The sequence below is a fragment of the Hypomesus transpacificus genome, unplaced genomic scaffold (assembly GCF_021917145.1).
Source record: "Hypomesus transpacificus isolate Combined female unplaced genomic scaffold, fHypTra1 scaffold_228, whole genome shotgun sequence".
NCBI lineage: Eukaryota > Metazoa > Chordata > Actinopteri > Osmeriformes > Osmeridae > Hypomesus > Hypomesus transpacificus.
Genome location: NW_025813763.1, coordinates 179022 through 204220, shown reverse-complemented (window position 1 = coordinate 204220; position 25199 = coordinate 179022). Strand labels below are relative to the sequence as shown.

General features: G+C 40.4%; 1 protein-coding gene across 1 annotated transcript in view; it reads left to right on the top strand.

Moving 5' to 3' along the window:
* Positions 1-14266: 14266 nt before the first annotated feature.
* The window catches only part of nck1b (NCK adaptor protein 1b), a 132345-nt gene continuing 121412 nt past the window's right edge, over positions 14267-25199 (top strand). Inside the window, exon 1 of the mRNA XM_047014233.1 lies at positions 14267-14439. The gene's annotated coding sequence lies outside the window, so the exon portion shown is untranslated. The remainder of the gene's footprint in view (positions 14440-25199) is intronic.

Sequence of the window (25199 nt, the reverse complement as noted above, 5' to 3'; positions counted from 1 at the left end):
CAGAAGTTACATGCCAAACATTGTAAATGCATGGAAAACGCTATTCAGGAGCTGAAAAGCACTTTAAAGCAATAAAAAAAGGAAAGTCTCTTAAACTGAATCTAAGGGCTACACAGCTTCAGAAAACACCTTTACCATGTATAAACACCCACAGTAACATGTTATTACAGTTAAAACATCAAGAAAACCCTTCAGCCAGAAGTTACATGCCAAACATTGTAAATGCATGGAAAACGCTATTCAGGAGCTGAAAAGCACTTTAAAGCAATAAAAAAAGGAAAGTCTCTTAAACTGAATCTAAGGGCTACACAGCTTCAGAAAACACCTTTACCATGTATAAACACCCACAGTAACGTGTTATTACAGTTAAAACATCAAGAAAACCCTTCAGCCAGAAGTTAAATGCAAAACATTGTAAATGCATGGAAAACGCTATTCAGGAGCTGAAAAGCACTTTAAAGCAATAAAAAAAGGAAAGTCTCTTAAACTGAATCTAAGGGCTACACAGCTTCAGAAAACACCTTTACCATGTATAAACACCCACAGTAACATGTTGTTACAGTTAAAACATCAAGAAAACCTTCAGCCAGAAGTTACATGCCAAACATTGTAAATGCATGGAAAACGCTATTCAGGAGCTGAAAAGCACTTTAAAGCAATAAAAAAAGGAAAGTCTCTTAAACTGAATCTAAGGGCTACACAGCTTCAGAAAACACCTTTACCATGTATAAACACCCACAGTAACATGTTATTACAGTTAAAACATCAAGAAAACCCTTCAGCCAGAAGTTACAATGCAAAACATTGTAAATGCATGGAAAACGCTATTCAGGAGCTGAAAAGCACTTTAAAGCAATAAAAAAAGGAAAGTCTCTTAAACTGAATCTAAGGGCTACACAGCTTCAGAAAACACCTTTACCATGTATAAACACCCACAGTAACATGTTGTTACAGTTAAAACATCAAGAAAACCTTCAGCCAGAAGTTACATGCCAAACATTGTAAATGCATGGAAAACGCTATTCAGGAGCTGAAAAGCACTTTAAAGCAATAAAAAAAGGAAAGTCTCTTAAACTGAATCTAAGGGCTACACAGCTTCAGAAAACACCTTTACCATGTATAAACACCCACAGTAACATGTTATTACAGTTAAAACATCAAGAAAACCCTTCAGCCAGAAGTTACATGCCAAACATTGTAAATGCATGGAAAACGCTATTCAGGAGCTGAAAAGCACTTTAAAGCAATAAAAAAAGGAAAGTCTCTTAAACTGAATCTAAGGGCTACACAGCTTCAGAAAACACCTTTACCATGTATAAACACCCACAGTAACATGTTGTTACAGTTAAAACATCAAGAAAACATTCAGCCAGAAGTTACATGCCAAACATTGTAAATGCATGGAAAACGCTATTCAGGAGCTGAAAAGCACTTTAAAGCAATAAAAAAAGGAAAGTCTCTTAAACTGAATCTAAGGGCTACACAGCTTCAGAAAACACCTTTACCATGTATAAACACCCACAGTAACATGTTATTACAGTTAAAACATCAAGAAAACCCTTCAGCCAGAAGTTACATGCCAAACATTGTAAATGCATGGAAAACGCTATTCAGGAGCTGAAAAGCACTTTAAAGCAATAAAAAAAGGAAAGTCTCTTAAACTGAATCTAAGGGCTACACAGCTTCAGAAAACACCTTTACCATGTATAAACACCCACAGTAACATGTTGTTACAGTTAAAACATCAAGAAAACCTTCAGCCAGAAGTTACATGCCAAACATTGTAAATGCATGGAAAACGCTATTCAGGAGCTGAAAAGCACTTTAAAGCAATAAAAAAAGGAAAGTCTCTTAAACTGAATCTAAGGGCTACACAGCTTCAGAAAACACCTTTACCATGTATAAACACCCACAGTAACATGTTATTACAGTTAAAACATCAAGAAAACCCTTCAGCCAGAAGTTAAATGCAAAACATTGTAAATGCATGGAAAACGCTATTCAGGAGCTGAAAAGCACTTTAAAGCAATAAAAAAAGGAAAGTCTCTTAAACTGAATCTAAGGGCTACACAGCTTCAGAAAACACCTTTACCATGTATAAACACCCACAGTAACATGTTGTTACAGTTAAAACATCAAGAAAACCTTCAGCCAGAAGTTACATGCCAAACATTGTAAATGCATGGAAAACGCTATTCAGGAGCTGAAAAGCACTTTAAAGCAATAAAAAAAGGATAGTCTCTTAAACTGAATCTAAGGGCTACACAGCTTCAGAAAACACCTTTACCATGTATAAACACCCACAGTAACATGTTATTACAGTTAAAACATCAAGAAAACCCTTCAGCCAGAAGTTACATGCCAAACATTGTAAATGCATGGAAAACGCTATTCAGGAGCTGAAAAGCACTTTAAAGCAATAAAAAAAGGAAAGTCTCTTAAACTGAATCTAAGGGCTACACAGCTTCAGAAAACACCTTTACCATGTATAAACACCCACAGTAACATGTTGTTACAGTTAAAACATCAAGAAAACATTCAGCCAGAAGTTACATGCCAAACATTGTAAATGCATGGAAAACGCTATTCAGGAGCTGAAAAGCACTTTAAAGCAATAAAAAAAGGAAAGTCTCTTAAACTGAATCTAAGGGCTACACAGCTTCAGAAAACACCTTTACCATGTATAAACACCCACAGTAACATGTTATTACAGTTAAAACATCAAGAAAACCCTTCAGCCAGAAGTTACATGCCAAACATTGTAAATGCATGGAAAACGCTATTCAGGAGCTGAAAAGCACTTTAAAGCAATAAAAAAAGGAAAGTCTCTTAAACTGAATCTAAGGGCTACACAGCTTCAGAAAACACCTTTACCATGTATAAACACCCACAGTAACATGTTGTTACAGTTAAAACATCAAGAAAACCCTTCAGCCAGAAGTTACATGCCAAACATTGTAAATGCATGGAAAACGCTATTCAGGAGCTGAAAAGCACTTTAAAGCAATAAAAAAAGGAAAGTCTCTTAAACTGAATCTAAGGGCTACACAGCTTCAGAAAACACCTTTACCATGTATAAACACCCACAGTAACATGTTATTACAGTTAAAACATCAAGAAAACCCTTCAGCCAGAAGTTACATGCCAAACATTGTAAATGCATGGAAAACGCTATTCAGGAGCTGAAAAGCACTTTAAAGCAATAAAAAAAGGAAAGTCTCTTAAACTGAATCTAAGGGCTACACAGCTTCAGAAAACACCTTTACCATGTATAAACACCCACAGTAACGTGTTATTACAGTTAAAACATCAAGAAAACCCTTCAGCCAGAAGTTAAATGCAAAACATTGTAAATGCATGGAAAACGCTATTCAGGAGCTGAAAAGCACTTTAAAGCAATAAAAAAAGGATAGTCTCTTAAACTGAATCTAAGGGCTACACAGCTTCAGAAAACACCTTTACCATGTATAAACACCCACAGTAACATGTTATTACAGTTAAAACATCAAGAAAACCCTTCAGCCAGAAGTTAAATGCAAAACATTGTAAATGCATGGAAAACGCTATTCAGGAGCTGAAAAGCACTTTAAAGCAATAAAAAAAGGAAAGTCTCTTAAACTGAATCTAAGGGCTACACAGCTTCAGAAAACACCTTTACCATGTATAAACACCCACAGTAACATGTTGTTACAGTTAAAACATCAAGAAAACATTCAGCCAGAAGTTACATGCCAAACATTGTAAATGCATGGAAAACGCTATTCAGGAGCTGAAAAGCACTTTAAAGCAATAAAAAAAGGATAGTCTCTTAAACTGAATCTAAGGGCTACACAGCTTCAGAAAACACCTTTTCCATGTATAAACACCCACAGTAACGTGTTATTACAGTTAAAACATCAAGAAAACCCTTCAGCCAGAAGTTAAATGCAAAACATTGTAAATGCATGGAAAACGCTATTCAGGAGCTGAAAAGCACTTTAAAGCAATAAAAAAAGGAAAGTCTCTTAAACTGAATCTAAGGGCTACACAGCTTCAGAAAACACCTTTACCATGTATAAACACCCACAGTAACAAGTTGTTACAGTTAAAACATCAAGAAAACATTCAGCCAGAAGTTACATGCCAAACATTGTAAATGCATGGAAAACGCTATTCAGGAGCTGAAAAGCACTTTAAAGCAATAAAAAAAGGAAAGTCTCTTAAACTAAATCTAAGTGCTACACAGCTTCAGAAAACAACTTTACCATGTATAAACACCCACAGTAACATGTTATTACAGTTAAAACATCAAGAAAACCCTTCAGCCAGAAGTTACATGCCAAACATTGTAAATGCAGGGAAAACGCTATTCAGGAGCTGAAAAGCACTATAAAATACGAATATTTTCGGCGACTGAACTGCCTATTTCTCGTCACATTTTAATTCAGATGCTGATTTACACGTACCGTTTAGCTGAAATATGAAAAGTAAAAAATTATAGTTGTGAGGTTTGTCCGCCTCGCTTGACATCTTGCAATGACTTCTGGGAAATCAGAAGCGTTCTCGCTGGTCAAGTCACCATCCGATGCATCTTCGATAAAAGGGGTGGATCAGGAACATTTCCGGGTATTTTTGGCGTTCTTGGTGACTTGTGTTCTATGGATTGGAACCGTACTTGGGCAATAAAAGATGACGTCAAACGAGTTCGCAAGAACACAAGAACGGAAAAAAACGTGGATTGATAAACAGCCTTTATTTCTGCACTGTCTCTTCTGTTGGGATGATTTCAGCGATAATCTCCAGCACCTCCTTCCTCACATCCTCGTTGCTGCTTTCTGGAAGATTCAGAAGACGAAGATTCCATCTCCTACTGTACCGCTCCGACTCTTCTTGTTTCTCCCACAGGGTTGTCATCTGGTCACTCATCTTCTTCACTGTGTCATCAGTCCCTTTCCACTGGATTTCCTGCCCGTTCACATTTTCCTGCACTCTGGCAATCTCTGCTGTATTCTTCATTACGATTTCTTCAAACTTAAAAAAAACGGTAATTCAAACCATTGATGGCTTTTAGGATGTCGACATTTGATACTGTTAAATCTTCTTTCGTGCAGATCATCTCGGGATTTGGGCTTTTGAAGGGTGTATGAGGTAGAGGAGTACATAAACCGGGAAATGAACTTTCATCAGTTTTATCCATCATCAAACCTCCCTTTCTCACATTCTTGGCACCTCTCTTTGACATCTTATCGCACGTATCTTGGCAAAACTTTGGCTAACAGCGAATAGTTAGCTAGCTAGTTGTTAATTCACTCAATATGACCAACTAAAATCTCCTTATTCGGGCTAATTAATTTACTGGAAGCAAGAGCAACCGTTAATTCACGCCTTCATTTATCAATAATATAATCTAAAATAAATTATTCATTTTAAATACCTGGTACTAGGTCAGAATCTCGGAGCTCAGAGAAAACGTCTGCACAGGTCGCCATCTTGGACAAACCCCACGACTTTCACTTTTCTGGTTGCCATGACGTTACGTCGTGGCGACGAAAGTTTGGTCAACCAATTATGGGGCTATTATTAGGTGTGTTCGACATGACCCGACTTCATGCGGCGCTGCAGCCGGCTGCAGGCGGCTGACTTGAAACAGTGAATTCTGGTTAGACTTTTTGTTTGACTTGAGACGGCGCCGAGGACACGTCACTGTGACGTCGCCATCAAAGTACCGTGAGATCGATTCGAGAACTGCCGGCTGTAGCCGAGTGCATTTTCTCAAGAGCAACTGCATGGGTTCAAGTGACGACACAGCTATTTCATGATTGGCCAGACTCACACACGACAACTTTGACGCGTGTTTTGTAATATTCGGACACCTTCAGTTTTGCCGATGCTCAAATCCAGACCAAACAGTTGAATTGAATTAAAAATGTATGGAAGAAAGGGTTTTACTCCGCCTCTTCACTAACGGAAAGATTACGTTTCATTACAAATAGAGTAAAGTAAGAAAACAGCGCTTAGTCGGCCGTGACTGACGTCAATGCAGCAAACCATGAGAAGCTGAAATGTCCGACTACACAGAGCCGTTTTCAAATCCTCCCCGACTGCAAGCGGCCACTCTCGCTGGTCGTTTCATGCAGCCACAAAAGTATTCACAAATGCACAGCACGATTCACGAATGCACAGCAAGATTCACGAGTGCACAGCAAGATTCACGAATGCACAGCAAGATCCAGAATCAGAATCAGAATTGGTGTTTATTCGCCATGAAAGTTTGCACAGACAAGGAATTTACTTTGGCAGGAGAGCCTACCCAGGCAGCCATTTTCGGCGCCAAACAGCCATTTTCGGCGCCAAATGTGTATGATCCACAAATGTGTACTATCCACAAATGCGTACCGTGATTCCGGGCAAAAATCAGGAGTAGCCTATTTCCTTATTGCTGAATCGTATTGAATAGTATAATTCAGACTTTTTTCTCGCAAATTTGTGACTTTATAAACTCAGAGAATCTCCGACTTTTTTTCTTGCAAATTTAAGACTTTAATCTCCGAATATTACCCCCCCTCCTCCGGCTCATATTTTTTTTAACCTACTGGCCCTAATACGCCGTCGTATTTTTGCGAGTACACAAATCTTTTTTTCACAAGTACACAAATCTTTTTTGCAAGATACAAATCTTTTTTGCAAGTAGGCCTACACAAATCTTTTTTGCAAGTTACAAATCGTTTTTACAGAGCTCGCTCTCCTGGCACAAATTTCACGCCATAGTTACGTTGCCCTTAGGACGTAATTTGATATGGGGCTATTGTTGTATTAGTAAAACTATTCACCAATGCACAGCACAATCCACGAATGCACAGCAAGATTCACGAATGCACAGCAAGATTCACAAATGCGTACCGCGATCCAATTAACCTACCTGAAAATGTCTGTGCCGTATATGGTGTGTGTAGGTAGCTAGGATCGAGTCACAATCAGGAGTCTATCTATCTTAGAATAGAGTTTCATCAGCTAGCAAGCTACGCGCATTCAATCATCAGAAAATGTTTTCTTGAAGTACATTTAGACTTTTTCTTTGTTCTCTTTTTAATGCTCTGCACATGTCTGGACTAAAGTTAGTAAGTATATGTATTTAAATGGCCGAACAACTAAAAGTGCCTCTTAAAATCCCGCTAGGCAAGATGTACTGTTAATTCAAGGCTCTCTCAAAGATCAATAGACCCAGTTGCCACCTCTGCTGAAGCTTAGTTTTGGCCGCTGAAGATATGTGCCAATTGTTATAATTTATATAAGCTTTTGTGTTTGCATTGAAGTACATCTTTAAGCTCCGTCTCCTCCCTTTTTAGTGCTCCACGCACCTGAAAAGTGTCATATCCGCTTAATGTTAGGTTCTCCAGCCTTGAAACGAAGGGGACCGTAACAGCGAGGATGGCTTATGTACAATTTGTGTGTGTATCTAATAAACTATTAATAGCTAAACTTAGTGATCTTGAAACTGTTAAGAGAAATTAGATATAACCTTTTATTCTCTATAAAATGAAAGTGTTCAGCGTTCCTTGCCTACAGAAAGGGGAACCTTACCAAATGAACTCATGCCAACAACAAGTTTATCTTTACAACATGCCATTTGGTAAGCCTAACAGGGTAAAAACTCCAAAGCACACACATGCCAAATCTTTCAGTTAGACAGCTGTTATGCAGGGGAGTTAGCCAATGACAGAAGAAACATGGGACAGTTCTATGTCTGTATCATGATTGTGGATGGACCAAAGAACCAGAACCGCAGCAGATTCCTCAGATGCTCTAAAGAGGCTGTTGAAAAGACACGTGTTCTAAACTCTTCTTTATATTTACACACATTATTAACAAAAAAGCCATTGAAGGAAGGTGAGAGGCAGGAAGGATGGAAGTAATGAATTTTTCTATGGAAAAACAAATGCATTTAATAAAATCAAAAAAGGACACCATGTTCAATAAAAGTCCGGAATTAAGCCATGACCCGAGTGACAACCTCGAGACATCTTCGTCATCAACGTCTGGGTGATGTGTGCAAGAATCATCTGGAAAGACAGAGACTTGTAATGAAGACGTAGCCAACTCATACATGGGAATACAAATTGGAGAGTAGGTATTCAAGAAGGGAATCTTCTTCTAGAATCTTTAAAATAAGATTGGATAATTATCTCAATTATTTAATTACTAAACCAAAGCACGTACCTTGGGTGTGATTTCAGCATCTTTCTCATAAGGTAAAAGCAGCTTGACCACATCTTATCTGTTAGAAGTGGCCAAATGCCAGTCACCTTTAATCCCTTTCTCAACTGTTTCATTTGTTTCCTGATCGGCCACTTAAATACATATACTTAGACACGTGCAGAGCATTAAAAAGAGAACAAAGAAAAAGTCTAAATGTACATCAGGAAAACATTTTCTGATGATTGAATGCGCCTAGCTTGTTAGCTGATGAAACTCAAGACAACTCTTAATTATTAGCCTTTTTTAAACACAAACTTCCACCGAACTAGTTTTAAAGCTATATAGACTCCTGATCGTGACTCGATCCTAGCTACCTACACACACCATATACGGCACAGACATTTTCAGGTAGGTTAATTGGTCTAGCGTTGGTTAGCTTGCTAGTGCCACTTCAATGATGTTTGCTCGGTGACGCATACGCGGAGCTAAAGTTATTTCTTCACCGATAACTAGTCTTACTGATAATATTGTATTTTACTGGGCAATATAAGGCCTCTTATGACACCTAGTGCTACTACTAAACATACAAATATACTTACCGAAAGCTCTCGAAGTGTCTGCCTTGCATCCCAAGTGCAGCCATGACAAGTCTAACCGCTTGACCCACCCAGCAATGTCAGGTTGCATTAAAAATCACTGGAACGCTATACCGCCAACTGGTGGTATGGAGGCTTTACAGCTACCGAGGCGCATACCGTCGCACATGCACACGCACACGTGTGGATTTGTACCACGGCAGAAGTGTAGCAAAAGTCACGTGTAAAAACACAGCCAATTGAGAGGCCAGCCTTTGTGCCTACATATTTGGACAATGTTTTAAACATACACAAATCTGAGTGCGCATTTGAGGATCCTTGTACGCATTTGTGGATCGCGGTACGCATTTGTGGATAGTACACATATGTGGATCATACACATTTGTGGATCGCGGTAAGCATTTGTGGATCGCAGTACGCATTTGTGGATCGCGGTACGCATTCGTGAATCTTGCTGTGCATTCGTGGATCGTGCTGTGCATTTGTGAATAGTTTTGCTACAATAATAGCCCCATATCAAATTACATCCTAAGGGCAACGTAACTATGGCGTGAAATTTGTGCCAGGAGAGCGAGCTCTTTAAAAACGATTTGTAACTTGCAAAAAAGATTTGTGTAGGCCTACTTGCAAAAAAGATTTGCATACTTGCAAAATCGATTTGTATCTTGCAAAAAAGATTTGTGTACTTGTGAAAAAAAGATTTGTGTACTCGCAAAAATACGACAGCGTATTAGGGCCAGTAGGTTAAAAAAAATATGAGCCGGAGGAGGGGGGGTAATATTCGGAGATTAAAGTCTTAAATTTGCAAGAAAAAAAGTCGGAGATTCTCTGAGTTTATAAAGTCACAAATTTGCGAGAAAAAAGTCTGAATTATACTATTCAATACGATTCAGCAATAAGGAAATAGGCTACTCCTGATTTTTGCCCGGAATCACCAGATTGTAACAAGCATTCGGACTTTGAAAAGACATTGCCGTGATTTGGGTCTGTTCAGAAGGAAACATCATATTTATTTGGATGAGGTGATAGCTTTTGTGCATCAGGAACTACAATGCAATGGACAGATGAAAGGATATCGCTAGTTACATCCACGGGCAATTCAAATTCGATTTGTGGTTCAACATCAGGACACAATACGACAGATCCTCAAATTAGTTGATCCTCAAGGTGTGGATCAGTTTAGAAAAGAGCAGCGTCTTAGCTCCATTGTAAAATACGGAGTACCACAGGGTTCAGTTTTAGGCCCTCTGTTATTTTCACTCTATATGTTGCCTTTAGGAAACATAATTAGAAGTTTTGGGGTAGATTTTCACTGCTATGCAGATGATACTCAGCTATACATGTCTATAAAGCCGGGAGAATTTCCACATGCTATGGAAACCTGTGTTTCCGGGTTGAAAACTTGGATGACTGCAAATTTCCTTCTTCTTAATTCGGATAAAACCGAGGTTCAAATTTTTGGTCCGAAAAACACCGAAATAATTTATCCCATCTAACCTTAGACTTAGACGGCGTCAAAGTATCTCAAAGCCAGCTGGTAAAAAATCTGGGAGTCACAATGGACCCAGACCTTTCGTTTGAGTACCATATTAAGCAAATCACCAGAACAGCATTTTTCCATCTACGTAATATTGCCAAAATACGAAAATTCCTCTCAAAGGATGATGCTGAAAAACTAATACATGCTTTTGTTACGTCCCGATTGGACTACTGCAATGTGTTGTTCTCTGGCCTCCCAATTACCTACCTAAAAAACTTACAGCGGGTGCAAAATGCTGCTGCTAGACTATTGACTAAAACTAGAAAGTTTGATAATTTAACATCGACTCTTATCTCTTTACACTGGCTCCCTATCCAAGCCAGAGCTGATTTCAAAGTTCTACTACTAACTTACAAATCTCTGCATGGATTGGCACCACTGTACCTCTCCGGTCTCCTTGCACCCTATTGCCCCGCAAGGTCTCTAAGATCTCAAAATGCCGGCTATCTGGTAATACCCAAAGTTAAGAAAAAAACTGCTGGAGGTAGGGCGTTCTCATATAGAGCACCTCTTCTTTGGAACAAATTACCCATCTCAATTAAGGAAGCTGATACTGTCTCGACATTTAAAACTAGATTAAAAACGTTCTTGTTTAGTCAATTCTATGATTGTTAAAGGGAAGTATGTGTGTACTTTCTATGTAAACCTGGGATGTGTGCTTGCCTATGTGTGTATCACATGTAACTTTTAAATTTTAATTATAGCTTATGTTCACATTGCCCAGCTAGATGTTACAAATAAAGTAAACCTGTTACTGTATATTGTTAGTATTATTATTATTATAGTTCCGTTGCTGTATATTGTTACTGTTATAGTTTTTATTACTAGTTGGAGACAACGGGGGACTGGCTGTTTTCATCCTTATTCGTATAAGTATAACCTACTTTAGAGTTCTTTCCCCTGGAACAGATTTCATGTTCCAACTGAGGGGGGCTGTCGTTGTTTTGGTGTGTGGGGCTGCATCAAATACCCTTTTTGCTCTGTTAAATTGCTGCACTAGTCCACACTTGACCGGTGGGGATCTCATTCTATTTTGACTGTAACTGTTAGCTGCTCCTGGCATTCTCTAATGCCTGCTCTCCTCTCTGTCCCCCCCCCCACACATTCCCTGTGGTGTGGGGGGTTTGAGCTGTCAGGACCTGCTTGGTCGTCGGTCTGCCAACGCTGAACCAGGTCGTCACCCGGAATCCAGTCTCCATGACGGCCAACAGCGAGTTTCCCGGTCCCATCCAACGTCTATAAAGCCGAACAATGGATTTTGGTGTTTCAAAACCCATTGACACTGTATGACTATGTTTAGCTTGTGTTCTGCTCCTCTCTCTTACCAACCGTCTCTGGAGGAGGGGATCCCTCTCTGAATTGCTCCTCCCAAGGTTTCTTCCATTTTTTCTCCCGGTGGGAGTTTTTCTGGGAGTTTTTCCTTGTCTTCCTTGAGGGTTTAGGTTGGTTGAGGGGCAGTTCTATGGGTGCATGTGAAGCCCTCTGTGACATGCTTGCGTGTAAAAAGGGCTATACAAATAAATTTGATTTGATTTGATTTGATTTGAGCTGTGTCCTGTTGAACCACGAACCAATTGAAAAGTATAATTTGATCAGGTCATCTATTACTGCAGGCTTTGTACATGGCAAGCGACGGCGTCTGTGCTGTGATGACGTTGACCATGCAAAGTGAAGGAATAAACAAATCCATATTTTCGACTTAATAATGTTGGAGAATCTCCGAGTTTTTTTCTCGCAAAATTACTAGTTTTTTTTCTTGCAAATTTGTGACTTTATAAACTTGGAGAATCTCCGAGTTTCTTCTTGCAAATGTAGCCTACTAGTTTTTTTTTTCTCGCAAATTTGTGACTTTATAAACTCTGAGAATATCCGACTTTTTTCTCGCAAATGTACGACTTTAATCTTGGAATATTACCCCCCCTCTCTCCTACGGCTCAGATTTTTTTTTACCTACTGGCCCTAATACGCCGTCGTATTTGTAACTTGCAAAAAAGATTTGTATACGAACGTTTTGTGTCTCCGTAGAAGAAGGCGGGAACACTGCTCCCAAAACCATCTAAGCCAATCAAATGTAGCCATTTCTGTGTCTAGTATCATTGGACATTTTCGTCTGTTTATCACACAAGACTTAGGTTGTAGTAAGTTTTGGGAGCAGTGTTCCCGCCTTCTTCTACGGAGACACAAAACTTTTTAGCAAGTTACAAATCGTTTTTGGAAGTACACAAATCTTTTTTCCAAGTACACAAATCTTTTCTGCAAGTTACAAATTGCTTTTACAGAGCTCGCTCTCCTGGCACTAATTTCACGCCATACGTAACGGTGTTAGCTGGGATGCATGTGCGCGAAAATGAATCTACCAGAATGCATTTGACAAATCCAATGCCAGGTTGGTTAGAATTGTGAAATTAATGTTTATTGTAGGCCAACAGAATCGAGTATTCAGCCATGTAATAATTTTTTATAGCTAGAGCAAACTCTACAAATATTTTACATTTTTTTTGCAATCCCATAAACGTAGGCTACTGTTGAACGCGTACGCTACAGAGAAGTCGCTCTTCCGTGGTAATTAAACGCTGCAAAATTTGGAAAATTCTACTCATGTGACAGTGACACACCGGAGTTAGCTAATCCAAATTCGTCCGAGTGTGGTAGATTAGCTGCTGCAGTGCGGATTGCAGTCTCAGGACATAAAGAAAATAAAAATAACTAATATCGTGATAAATACCGATACCGTCATTGCTTACAAATTATACCGTGATAAACATTTTAGGCCATACCGCCCAGCCCTAAAAGTCCATCTGTTTTTGCAGGAAACAGATTATATCATGCAGCGTGTGTGCACGCACGCATGCAGTCACACACACACACACACACACCTGCAACTAAACCATCCCTCCACCCACATCCAATATTTTCATTTAGGATTATGAATCCTTTCCCAGGAAGGTTGCAAGTGGAATTTGGAGACCGTATTTTTTGTGCTGCTTGTGTGTGAGACAGGGTGTGAATTGCGCGGGGGGGGGGGGGGGGGGGGGGGGGGGGGGGGGGTCTGACTCCCTAATCAAAACTTGGACCCCCCCACAAGAGGTAAAAACAACAGGTTGGGGGGGTCAATACACGCCCTGGAGAAGAAGTTGACCCCCCGTATGTGATTGTATAATTTGCATTCTGTGTGAAAGTGTGTACAATTCGCATTCTGTGTGAAAGTGTGTACGTATGTGTATGTTTGTGAGAGAAATTTAAGTCATTGGCTGAGAAAAATTTGAATATTCACATACAAATGTATCACACAGACAGAACATGTAAAATATTGATATACAGATGTATCATACACACACTCACACTCATGATTGCACTTGATTGTTTTGTATTCTTGTATATAATTTAGTAGACACAACATGTAATCATAAAAAACAAATCTAAACTAAAGAACTAAAGTTCAAAACATTGTTAAACAATCATGCAATCTCCACACAAATCAAACAGATCCATTAAGGAATGATGATGATGGATTTTCATTAATCTCATAACCATATTAAGTATTTTGTTTTAAGGATGATTCATTCAAGTTGTGTTCAGACGTAATGCAAAGTCAGTAGCATTACAATTTCTTTATTGAAATATGTGCCTACACTTAATGGATGATAACTATTCAATAAGTTCTTCAGTGCCAATGATTTAACACCAGCACCCTAATGATATAACACAAGCACCTGCAGGCCCCACGCACACGCACACACACACACACACACACACACACACGCACACACACACACACACACACACGCACACACGCACACACACACAAATCTGGGGTGATATAACTAATACCAAATTTTTTGTTATAGTACTATTCAAATACAAATATTGGATTCTCATTTACCGGCAACCAATAGATCCAATCTCCGTGTAGAATCAGTATATGAGAACTACGGAGGGGGTGGTTAGTTATCTCCTATGTGTCATGCTTGAAAGTGGAATGCTATTCCAACGGGGCAAAAGCTTAGGCTAGCCAGCCAAGTTGTGCATGGTTAACGTGCTAGGTTTTGGCCATTGCAATTTGTTCTTTTAATTTACATGGTATTTTCAACAATAAATAAAAGAAACTCAAAACTGATCAGCAAACAGGTAAGGTGGAAAAGACAATAACATCCCATCACGGCTCTGCCATCATTTGATTTTCCAGATAGCAGTCAAAGCCTTAGCAGCTAGCCTACTAGCAAGTTAGCCTGCTGTTGTTTGCCACAGTTATAGCTAGTGTGTAACTAATATTAATGCCACAACAGTTAATGCCTTAAAAAGCGAGCTGCAGGCCAAAAATGTAAACGCCAGCAATTTCATTCGTAGTGGAATACTGAGTTTTATTTTACGAACCAATGCTAGCATCAATGTAATAGCTAGCAAGCAATAAATAGAGCTAGTTTGTGTGCTGTCCTTGCACGAGCCTAGCCTCTATGTCTATGTATCTTACATGTCGACCCTAAATGGCTTACTAAATGATCAGACACGCTAACAGTAATGTCGTGTCATCTCTGTAACTTGGAACTCGTTATTGTAGTGCTACCGCAGTTTCTTGTCACATTGCTTTCTCTAAATATGATCTCGCTATTTTCGTTTTGGATCCTGGGTAAGGGGAGACGTCATGTGTAATATGCATGGTGCACAGATTTTGCCCTTTTGGACTTGCCTTAGTAGAAAGCTAGATTTTATGGGGGGTTCATCTGGAAGGGGATGCACTCTGACTGTATCATGATACAGATACATATCGCAATGTTTGACCGCTTAGGCTACACTTCAGGCCTCTTAAATGGAACTATATTATGCCAAGGGTGAATGTAAAAGAACAATTATTTTGAAGTTTTAGAATTGTATTCGCTCAAGACTAGTTAATCATTTAAAAATACATTATACAGATACAGATATTACAGTTGTACCTATAAACTGTTCAGTGGGATTAAGCCAAGACTGGGAACGATTTTAGTTTCTGCAATATCACACCTTCTTTAGATGTACACAGCTTCTGTTTTTGTCCGCACTCAAAACCTATATGCTTGTTAGGCCTACTTGTGTGTCATACTGTTGATCATGCCTAGTATGTATGTGTAGGTGTTTGTGTGTAAGGGAAGACATTGACATTAGGGGGAGGAGAGTTGTATGTCCGTGCATGTGAGGGAGGCAGGGGGCTTGTTGCAGCTGGTGAACAGCGTAGTTTCTGTAATTATTGTCACACTGACAGGCCTCTCCACAGTCTCTTATTAAGGTTAAAGGGAGGGAAGCCAAGAGGGGAAGAAAACGCAGGGGGACATTTTGTCTGCAGCAATACTGTATCCCCACTGCTCTGGAAAGGAGGTGGGGGGTAGTCATAACTGGCTAGGGGAAAAGGGGTTGAGAGACCAGCTATTTATAAAGTGCCATTTCCTTTAAGACTAAAAGTCACCCAGTCCATCGAAGAAGATTTACGAGACTGGCAAAAATCAGTCCCTATAGAGTAGGGCTGTCCCCACTCAGTCGATTTGTCGATTTTTTGGTCGATATGCTCTTGGTCGACTACGATTTTTTAAGTTGAGCTGGCGTATGGCAGTGTGAGATCTGATTCCCGCTTGTGTCATCATTACTGAATTAACTAAATGTTCTACAGAAATTGTAGATTATATTATTTAAGACAAATAAAGCAACTCTACTATAATTTAAAAGCAAAGGTGTTACTGTTTTCCCTTTTGTTAATCTGCGCTTTGTTTTGGTTTGGTATTTTGCACACGGCACAAGCACAATTGGCTGCAGAATTACAAACTCTGCCATAGCCTACTTTGTTGTAGCCTGGTCCTAACCAGACCCTCGTACATTTCATTTGTACAGAGGGTCTGGGATCGCTCCATTGACAAACGTTAACTTCCTTAAGGGCGGGTCCTCTGTTGAAGTTTAAAACTATTGGATCTGCCCAGAGCCACTCTGATTTGCCATAACCAATCGCAAGCGTTCGCCTTAGCAACTCCTACACCACTACTTTCAACTTCAACTTTCAACTTTATTTGTCCTTCAAAAGGAAATTAGTGTGCAGCAGGGGTCAGAAACACATACACCAACACAGAACAGCGCCAAATGCCAACAACATTACACCATACAGAACACACAATACAGACACACCTTCCCCCAAACCCCATGACAGGGTCCAGTTGGGACAGTAATGGCCGTTGGTAGGAAATAAACAATTAATTACATTTTAAAAAGCATCATGATGTCGGCCAAGTGAATTTAGACAACCAGAAGGGAGCAAGTCAAACTCTCCGAAAAGTAAAGTACTGTAACGGAGCTAGCTGCCGTAGCTGGAAAATCAAACTTTTCCCGTACCCCGTGGGGAAGAGGGCCACAACATCATGGCCACCAACAAAACTCAGCAAGGAATGTTCTTGCTCCGGCTTTAACTTATGGATATTCGGCAGCGTTGCCACAACCGCAGAATAGCTTCGCTCGCATCTTTTTCCGCCGCCATTACTGAACTACTCAAACTAGTGCACGACATTAACGTCATCGTTCTCAGCCACTCCCTCTGTTCGCTGATTGGACCTACAAATATGTGTTTCTGAAAACCGACTTCAAAGTCAAACTCCCAGACCTCAGTGTTTCCCCCATGTAGATTTTTTTCTGGCGGCCCGCCACGGTTAAATTTCTGCCGCCACGGTATCAGAATTAGAGCTGTAAAAAATGTTTGACCGTCTATCAGCCGTGATTGTTAGAGCGCATGTCGGAGAATAGCACAGACGCGCTTCACAGCGCAGTTGAGATTGCGCGTGTGCGTCCTTGAGAACTGTAAGTCGTATAACTTATGTTGTCAATTCATTTAAGCCTGTTATTGTATTAGTCTATAGTTCTTGCAAATTTAAATTAAGTTAACTGGTGATCTTCGTTGTTTGTATTCTTCCCTGCTAGCGAAATTGCACGTCTGTTGATTCGATAGCGATTGCTGCCCTTGCTCACGTTTGTATTTTAGGTGCATTTTTATGCTTAAGTAGTAGCCTAGTTTTAATGAATAAATAGTGGGTATATTGTTATTATTTGCTACAGAATGCTTAGCCTATCAAGACATGTTTCCGAGTGGCCTACCTTAATCTATAGGCTAGGCCACTGCATTTACAATAAGTTGTTACGTCAATTTTTTATTGGCAGCATTTATGCCATTTAGAACATACTGTAAGGTGTCTTTAAGTATGCTAATTTTATTTCTTTAGGGGAAATAAGACGAAAATATGTGCAATATTACATTAGCTATTAGACTATTACATTAAGCTGCTCCGAAATATAGGGTTAGCACTTTGTTTTGGCCGGGGGGGGGGGGGGGGTTAGACCTAGGGGAAACACTGGACCTAGTACATATGCAAAATCAAAATTGAGCGGAAGTACGTAGGAGGGCAGAGCCAGGCTAACTTTGTTGGTGTTATTAGTCAAAATGGCAAATAAACCTGTGATATGGCAGCATTTCATTACGTACCGGGTGACTTTAAAAACGTTTTTCAAGCTTCTACGTAAGTTCGCATGCTGCAAGTTTTCAGGCAGTGATAAGCGCGCTCTGATGATTTGCGTGTCAAACAAAAATATTTTTTATTTGTTGTACATTGTAAGAGTACTAAATACCATCGGCAATCGGTTACAACAGGGCTGGGGATACAAGTCTTATTATTAGTAGGCTATCAGCGGCTGAATCTGCAATGTCCAGCAGCCATTGAGTCAGATCGCAATTTTTTTTTAACATCTATGTTTGTATAGCTGTTTTTTGTGAAAAAAAGCGTCTCAAAGTTCGATTAGTCGACTTTCAGACGTTTTAGTCGAGTCTTGGTCGACCAAAGAAAATCTTAATCGGGGACAGCCCTAGTAGACACGACTGCCGCGCAACACAATTGCAGGTGCTGTGATATTTCTAATGACATCATCTCACAGCACCTCATATTCCGCGTCTTGTGCGGCATACAATCCTGAACTTGTACTAGTTACAGTTGAGTTACTTTATTTGAGTCTGCAAATATAAAAAAGTAAATACCCTGGGATTTCTTTTTGACGATAAGAGGCTCGTTGTCCATAGGTTGTGACTGTCATGCTGGTGTGCTGAATGGGAACCGTTATGTGAGTATACAGTAGCTAGAGCTAACATCAGAGCCATAATGAGGTTAACATTTACTAGCTTGCACTGAGAACCTTCAGTTGGTAGCTAAAGTCGTCAGCTAATGTAAGATACTTTCCAGTAGCTAGCTAGCTAAGGTAGCTAACATTTTTTTTCTTAAATTATGTCTCGATTTTCCCCCAAAAAATAAACGTACCGTCCAAAATAAGAACATACCGGGTGGATTTTTCCCCAGATTTTTTGGGACGTACCGGTACGTTTATTTGGGAGATAAGAGTAATGTGACGAGACTGAATTTAAAAGTACAAAAAACCCACCAGAAGCAACGACAACGTCGACAACCCTGCGCCAGCCTCATTCTTATTGTCAATGTCTCTGTACAAATACAGAGACGTATCGTACAGGACTGGATATGCAGCCACACAAGCGATTAGTTTCTCCTCCATCTTGAAACTGAAAGCTAGAAATGTTTACCGTGGTTGCCACGCTACGAAAAACAAGAAAACAATCCAATTGGCCATTGCCAGCGAAAATCTCTCATTTGCGTAAAGTTTAGAAAATCCCAACTCGAATCGCTTGAATCGTATCAGGTCGTGTCGCTACCCACAATGCACCACGCAACCGATTCGCCTGGCTCCATTGAAAATGAATGGAAAAAATGTAGCTCGCATCGCATCACTGCAGTGGACACGCACCGTTACGCTTTGACGACTCACCTATCACCAATGAGACACCCCGTACAAAGTTTAAAGTGTCTGCAACGACACAAACTTCCCTTGCCACTTCTTGTAATACCAAATCTAATGAATGATTACTGCAGTGCACATAGAGTGCATTTGGACACTGCTCTTGCTGTTCTTTGCCCCCTGATAGATCCTCTGAAATGTTCCCGGGAAAAACACTAGCTTTTCTCCTTTTATGGTATGCCCATTAGGGTTGCACGATTATGGCCAAAATGATCATCACGATTATTTAAATCAATATTGAGATCACAATTAATTATCACGATTATTTGTTGATTTTAACCAAATCAAATTTGATTTTCAAAATGCATTGAACCTGCAGAATGGATGTGAATAAAACTCAAAATATACAATCAATAAAAAACTAATGATCTCTGTCCACACTACCGTTTTCATATCGTTTTCCAAATTGTTGCCGTCTACACTAACACAGGGACATGACAATCGTTGTCATGGTTACGCCACTCCTGCCCCTCCCTCCCTAGAGCTGAATAACAACGGTGCCCTGTTTACATACTCCTCTTTCAATGCTATTTGGTGTTTTAAAATTGTCTCACCCAGAATGGCTGTTCTATGTTTGGTTTAAACCGTCTTCTCTGCCTTTTCCCCCTATCGTTCAGGCACACCGAGTACAACACTCGCCTTCTGCGTAGGAGTAACGCGTATCTATTAAGTGATAACCTGATATAAACATTTTTTAAGTGTGAGATTTACATAGGAAAGAGGTGTCAATGGACTTTGAGGTTCACTGTATGTCCATTTTACCCACTGAACTGTTGTTATTCAGCTCTAACAAGGTAAATCCGGTTCTGCAATCAATCGCCCCTTTAAACCATAGAAAGAATGCTCTCTCGCTTCCGAAACAATTTCTCTTAGAACAGCATGAGCGAAGATTTCCAGTATCTCATTCTGAATGCTGTCAGGCATCCAATTGTCCCTTTGCTGTAGCCACTCGTGGGCTTTTGGCATTGCATATGTCCGCTCCATCATGAGATTTCAAAGCAGGGACCTGGACTTTGATCCAGACGGCCCACTAGAACCGGTTCCCGTATACGCCACCACAGCTAACCTGCTAATGCATGCACATTAAGAGTTTGATGTGATGCTAGTTTCGGAGTACGATAGCTAATGCGAGTTTGCGTAGTAATCAGGATCAAGTCTGGGCTCAGGCTGGGCCACTCGACATTCACAGAGTTGTCCTGAAGCCACTCCTTTGATATCTTGGCTTTGGGTCGTTGTCCTGTTGGAAGATGAACCTTCGCCCCAGTCTGAAGTCCAGATCACTCTGAAGGATTCATCCTAGGTTTTCACCAAGGATGTCTCTGTACATTGCTGCATTCGTCTTTCCCTCGATCCTGACTAGTTTCCAGTTAGGGTTCTATGCTAACTTTTTTCCCAAGGAGTACATGCGCTCCTAAATGAAAATGTTTTGGAGTACGCAAAGAAATTTAGGAGTAGGGCTGCACGATTAATCGAATTTTAATCACAATCTCGATTTCGGCTTCCCACGATCAAATTCACGTGATCGAGCGATATTTAAAATGCGTCATTCCGTTAATAGAACACTCCGTATCAAAGTTATTTACGGAGTTATTTTTATCTAGCGCTCCGTAAACCAATAGGTGCATTCGACATTGGCTGCATGAAACGACCAGCGAGAGTTGCCGCTTGCAGTCGGGGAGGAGTTATAAACGGCTCTGTAAAGTCTGAAAATGTGTCATTTTATGTATTGGGCTATGATTACCTCTTTCTCCAATCTGTAGGCTGCAGCCGGCTGCGGCGCTGCATGGAGTCAAATACACCCAATGTCTGATCACGAGATGTTCCGTGCACAACGCAGCTTAGTTTCTAGATGTAGACGGTTACAGAGGACAGAGGACCAGCAGGTTTAAAACCCTCTCTTATATTTTGAAGAAAATAACTTTTTGAATGGCTGGTATGTAGTTTCCACTTTTGGATGTCATGTGGTATGACCTCAAAAAGACAATAAATGTCACAAATTGACATTTTGATAGAAAATGTCATAGTGCCCTTCTGGTAGAAACTAGCTAGTTGTATTTAGGTGGCCAATGCTGTGTCTGTAAATTTTGACCGAATTTTTTTAAATCATGTGGTGCGACCATTGAGTCACCTTTAGTCTCCTTTACAACGAGGTACAACTTGTAAGGAATGTGCATTAGTGGAATGAGCAACACAGCTAACTGTGTGAGTAGCAGCTCAAAAAAATGAGCCAAAATCGCCCCGTCCACACTAGCCCGAGTAAATTTAAAAACGCATACATGTCTGCGTTTGCACCTCCCATTCACACTAATACGGCGTATTCGGACACGGAAAACTGAGTTTTTCGAATTCAGTTGCTATGGCATTGGGGGTACCTACTGTTATTTAACGTTAACCATTATCATATCAACACAGATTTAGTAAATTGTGACCACAATGGTACAAAGACACAAGGAAATGACAACCCAAAGTTTTAACATAACATATTTGGGGTTTAAGTCCCAGAACCCACCCCCCAGCTCCGCCCATGACCTATACCGATACTTTTTTACATTGTTGTTAACTTTTCTTTCCCTGCACTGCATCTTCACAGAAAACTACTGTGTTAGCGCATTCTGCTTGTGAGATGCGGGACTTAAACGTAGGGTAAACAGGGGGGGTAAACAGATTAGGGTAGTTTGTAATCTGTAATCGCACATTGTGCTTGTACATTTTTTTTCTGGTGTGCACATATCTATTTTTAGGCGCGAATACAAGTGAAATACTCGCACTGTAGAGCCCTGACTCCCAGTTCCTGCCACTGAAAAATATCCCCACAGCATGATTCTGCTTCACTGTAGGATGGTATTGGCAAGATGATGAGCAGTGCCTGGTTTCCTCCAGACATGACGCTGGGCATTCAGGCGAAAGAGTTCAATCTTTCATCAGTTTTATCAGACCAGAGAATTTTGTTTTTCATGGTCTGAGAGTCCTTCAGGTGCCTTTTGGCAAACTCCCAGCGGGCCGGCATGTGCTTTTCACTCAGGAGTGGCTTCCGTCTGATCACTCCACCATACAGGCCTGATTGGTGGAGTGCTGCAGTACCCCCTCCCCACCCCCCCGGCCAAAACAAAGTGCTAACCCTATATTTCGGAGCAGTTTAATGTAATAGCTATTGTAATATTTAATATTGCACATACTTTCGTCCAATTTCCCCTAAATAAATCAAAATTTGCATACTTAAAGACACCTTACAGTATGTTTTAAATGGCATAAATGCTGCCAATTAATAATTACAGAAATGTAACCTTGGCGGGCCGCCACGTAAAAATTAACATTGGGGAAACACTGCCCCTCTCTTCACAGAGCAATGCTGGAGCAAATCTTTGGGTTCTTGGTCACCTCGCTGATAAAAGGCCCTTCTCCCCCGATCGCTCAGTTTGGCTGGGCGGCCAACTCTAAGAAGAGTCCTGGTGGTTTAAACTTCTTCCATTTAAGGATGATGGAGGCCACTTTGCTTATTGGGACTAGGGGTGTCACGATACCAACAATTCTGTAGTCGGTGCCGATACCAGTAAAATAACACGATTCTCGATGCCAATTTCGATACCATGGTAAAAAAAAAGGATTTTATAAGAGTCCATGTACTTGAAACATGAACTTATTTATAAAAATATTTTGAAAAATAGCAAAATGTCATAAGATGTGCAACAGAGCATAGCACAACATAATACAGTGCAATTAAGCCATTCAGCTAACAAGATGAACATGAGTTTACCTTCTAACCAAGGTAGGCTATAGGCTAACGTTAAAACTACAGGATAGCTAACCTAAACTACGTACATAACATAAGCCATTGTAACACTAGTGCCCACCATCTCAAACATCATGTAACGTGTATGACAGATTAAAACACAGAAAAGGGCATTCTTGGGGATGTATTCAGAACTTCGCCGAGACCACAACGAACATTAATTTATTTTGCATGATGCCAGATGTTAGCATCGGTGCTGCACCTCTTCTGGAACGGCTCACCTTGAATTCTTTAAACAAATCCGGATGACGATCCTTCAGTTGCTTAGCTAAATTGGAAGTATTACCTCCCTTGATCTGAAGAACACGGTAGCATCTTCTACATAGCGGCTTCTGCGGATTAATTATAACGTCACTGTCATCTGCCTCAAACGCAAAGTAGGCTATTTCCAAACACAACTTTTTGTACCTTTGTTGTAAACAAGTCGAGGTGGGGCGATCGCTGCAGCTGCAGTTGCCTTCTTGGTTTTCTGAATGTAAACGTCGACTGGAACACTCCTGAATACTGCCCCCATCAGTTCCAGAAGACGCGCAGCACCAATGCTAACATCTGGCATCGGCGCTCACGGTGCTTACGGTGCTTCAAAAAAATGGGAATCGTCTGTGTTTTGTTATTTTAGCATCGAAAGGTATCGTAAGTATCTGTTCTCGTGACATCCTTAATTGGGACCTTCAAAGCTGCAGAGATGTTTCGGTACCTTTCCCCAAATCTGTGCCTTGATATAATCCTGTCTTCGAGGTCTATAGACAATTCCTTGCACTTCATGGCTTGGTTTGTTATCTGACGTGCACTGTCAACTGTGGGACCATAAACGGTTAACGGTGTGTGCCTTTCCAAATCATGTCTAATCAACTGAATTTACCACGGGTGGACTCTTATCAAGTTATAGAAATCAAATCAAATCAAATGTATTTGTATAGCCCTTTTTACACGCAAGCATGTCACAGAGGGCTTCACATGCGCCCATAGAACTGCCCCTCAACCAACCTAAACCCTCAAGGAAGACAAGGAAAAACTCCCAGAAAAACTCCCAATGGGAGAAAAAATGGAAGAAACCTTGGGAGGAGCAATTCAGAGAGGGATCCCCTCCTCCAGAGACGGTTGGTAGGAGAGAGGAGCAGAACACAAGCTAAACATATCATACAGTGTCAATGGGTTTTGAAACACCAAAACCCATTGTTCGCCTTTATAGATGTTGGATGGGACCGGGAAACTCGCTGTTGGCTGTCATGGAGACTGGATTCCGAGTGACGACCTGGTCCAACGTTGGCAGACCGACGACCAAGCAGGTCCTGACAGCTCCAACCCCCCACACCACAGGGAATGTGTGCGGGGGGGACAGAGAGAGGAGAGCAGGGATTAGAGAATGCCAGGAGCAGCTAACAGTTACAGTCATGATAGAATGAGATCCCCACCGGTCAAGTGTGGACTAGTGCAGCAATTTAACAGAGCTAAAAAGGGTATTTGATGCAGCCCCACACACCAAAACAGTGACAGCACCCCTTGGTTGGAACATGAAATCTGTTCCAGGGGAAAGAACTCTAAAATAGGTTATACTTATACGAATAAGGATGAAAACAACCAGTCCCCCGTTGTCTCCAACTAGTAATAAAAACTATAATAGTAACAAGAAACAGTAACCGGTTTACTTTATTTGTAACATCTAGATGGGCAATGTGAACATAAGCTATAATTACAATTTAAAAGTGACATGTGATACACAGATAGGCAAGCACACACCCCAGGTTTACATAGAAAGTACACACATACTTCCTTTTAACAGTCATAGAATTGACTAAACAAGAACGTTTTTAATCTAGTTTTAAATGTCGAAACAGTATCAACCTCCTTAATTGAGATGGGTAATTTGTTCCAGAGAAGAGGTGCTCTATATGAGAACACCCTACCTCCAGCTGTTTTTTTCTTAACTTTGGGTATTACCAGATAGCCGGCATCTTGAGATCTTAGAGTCCTAGCGGGGCAATAGGGTGCAAGGAGACCGGAGAGGTACAGTGGTGCCAATCCATGCAGAGATTTGTAAGTTAGTAGTAAAACTTTGAAATCAGCTCTGGCTTGGATAGGGAGCCAGTGTAAAGAGATAAGAGTAGATGTTATATGATCAAACTTTCTTGTTTTAGTCAATGTCACATGTATGGCTGATATTTGCTGATATTTATACCTGTAATTGCTAAGACAACCTGGATCCAGGTTTGTTTTTTTAAGAAGGGGCTTAATAATA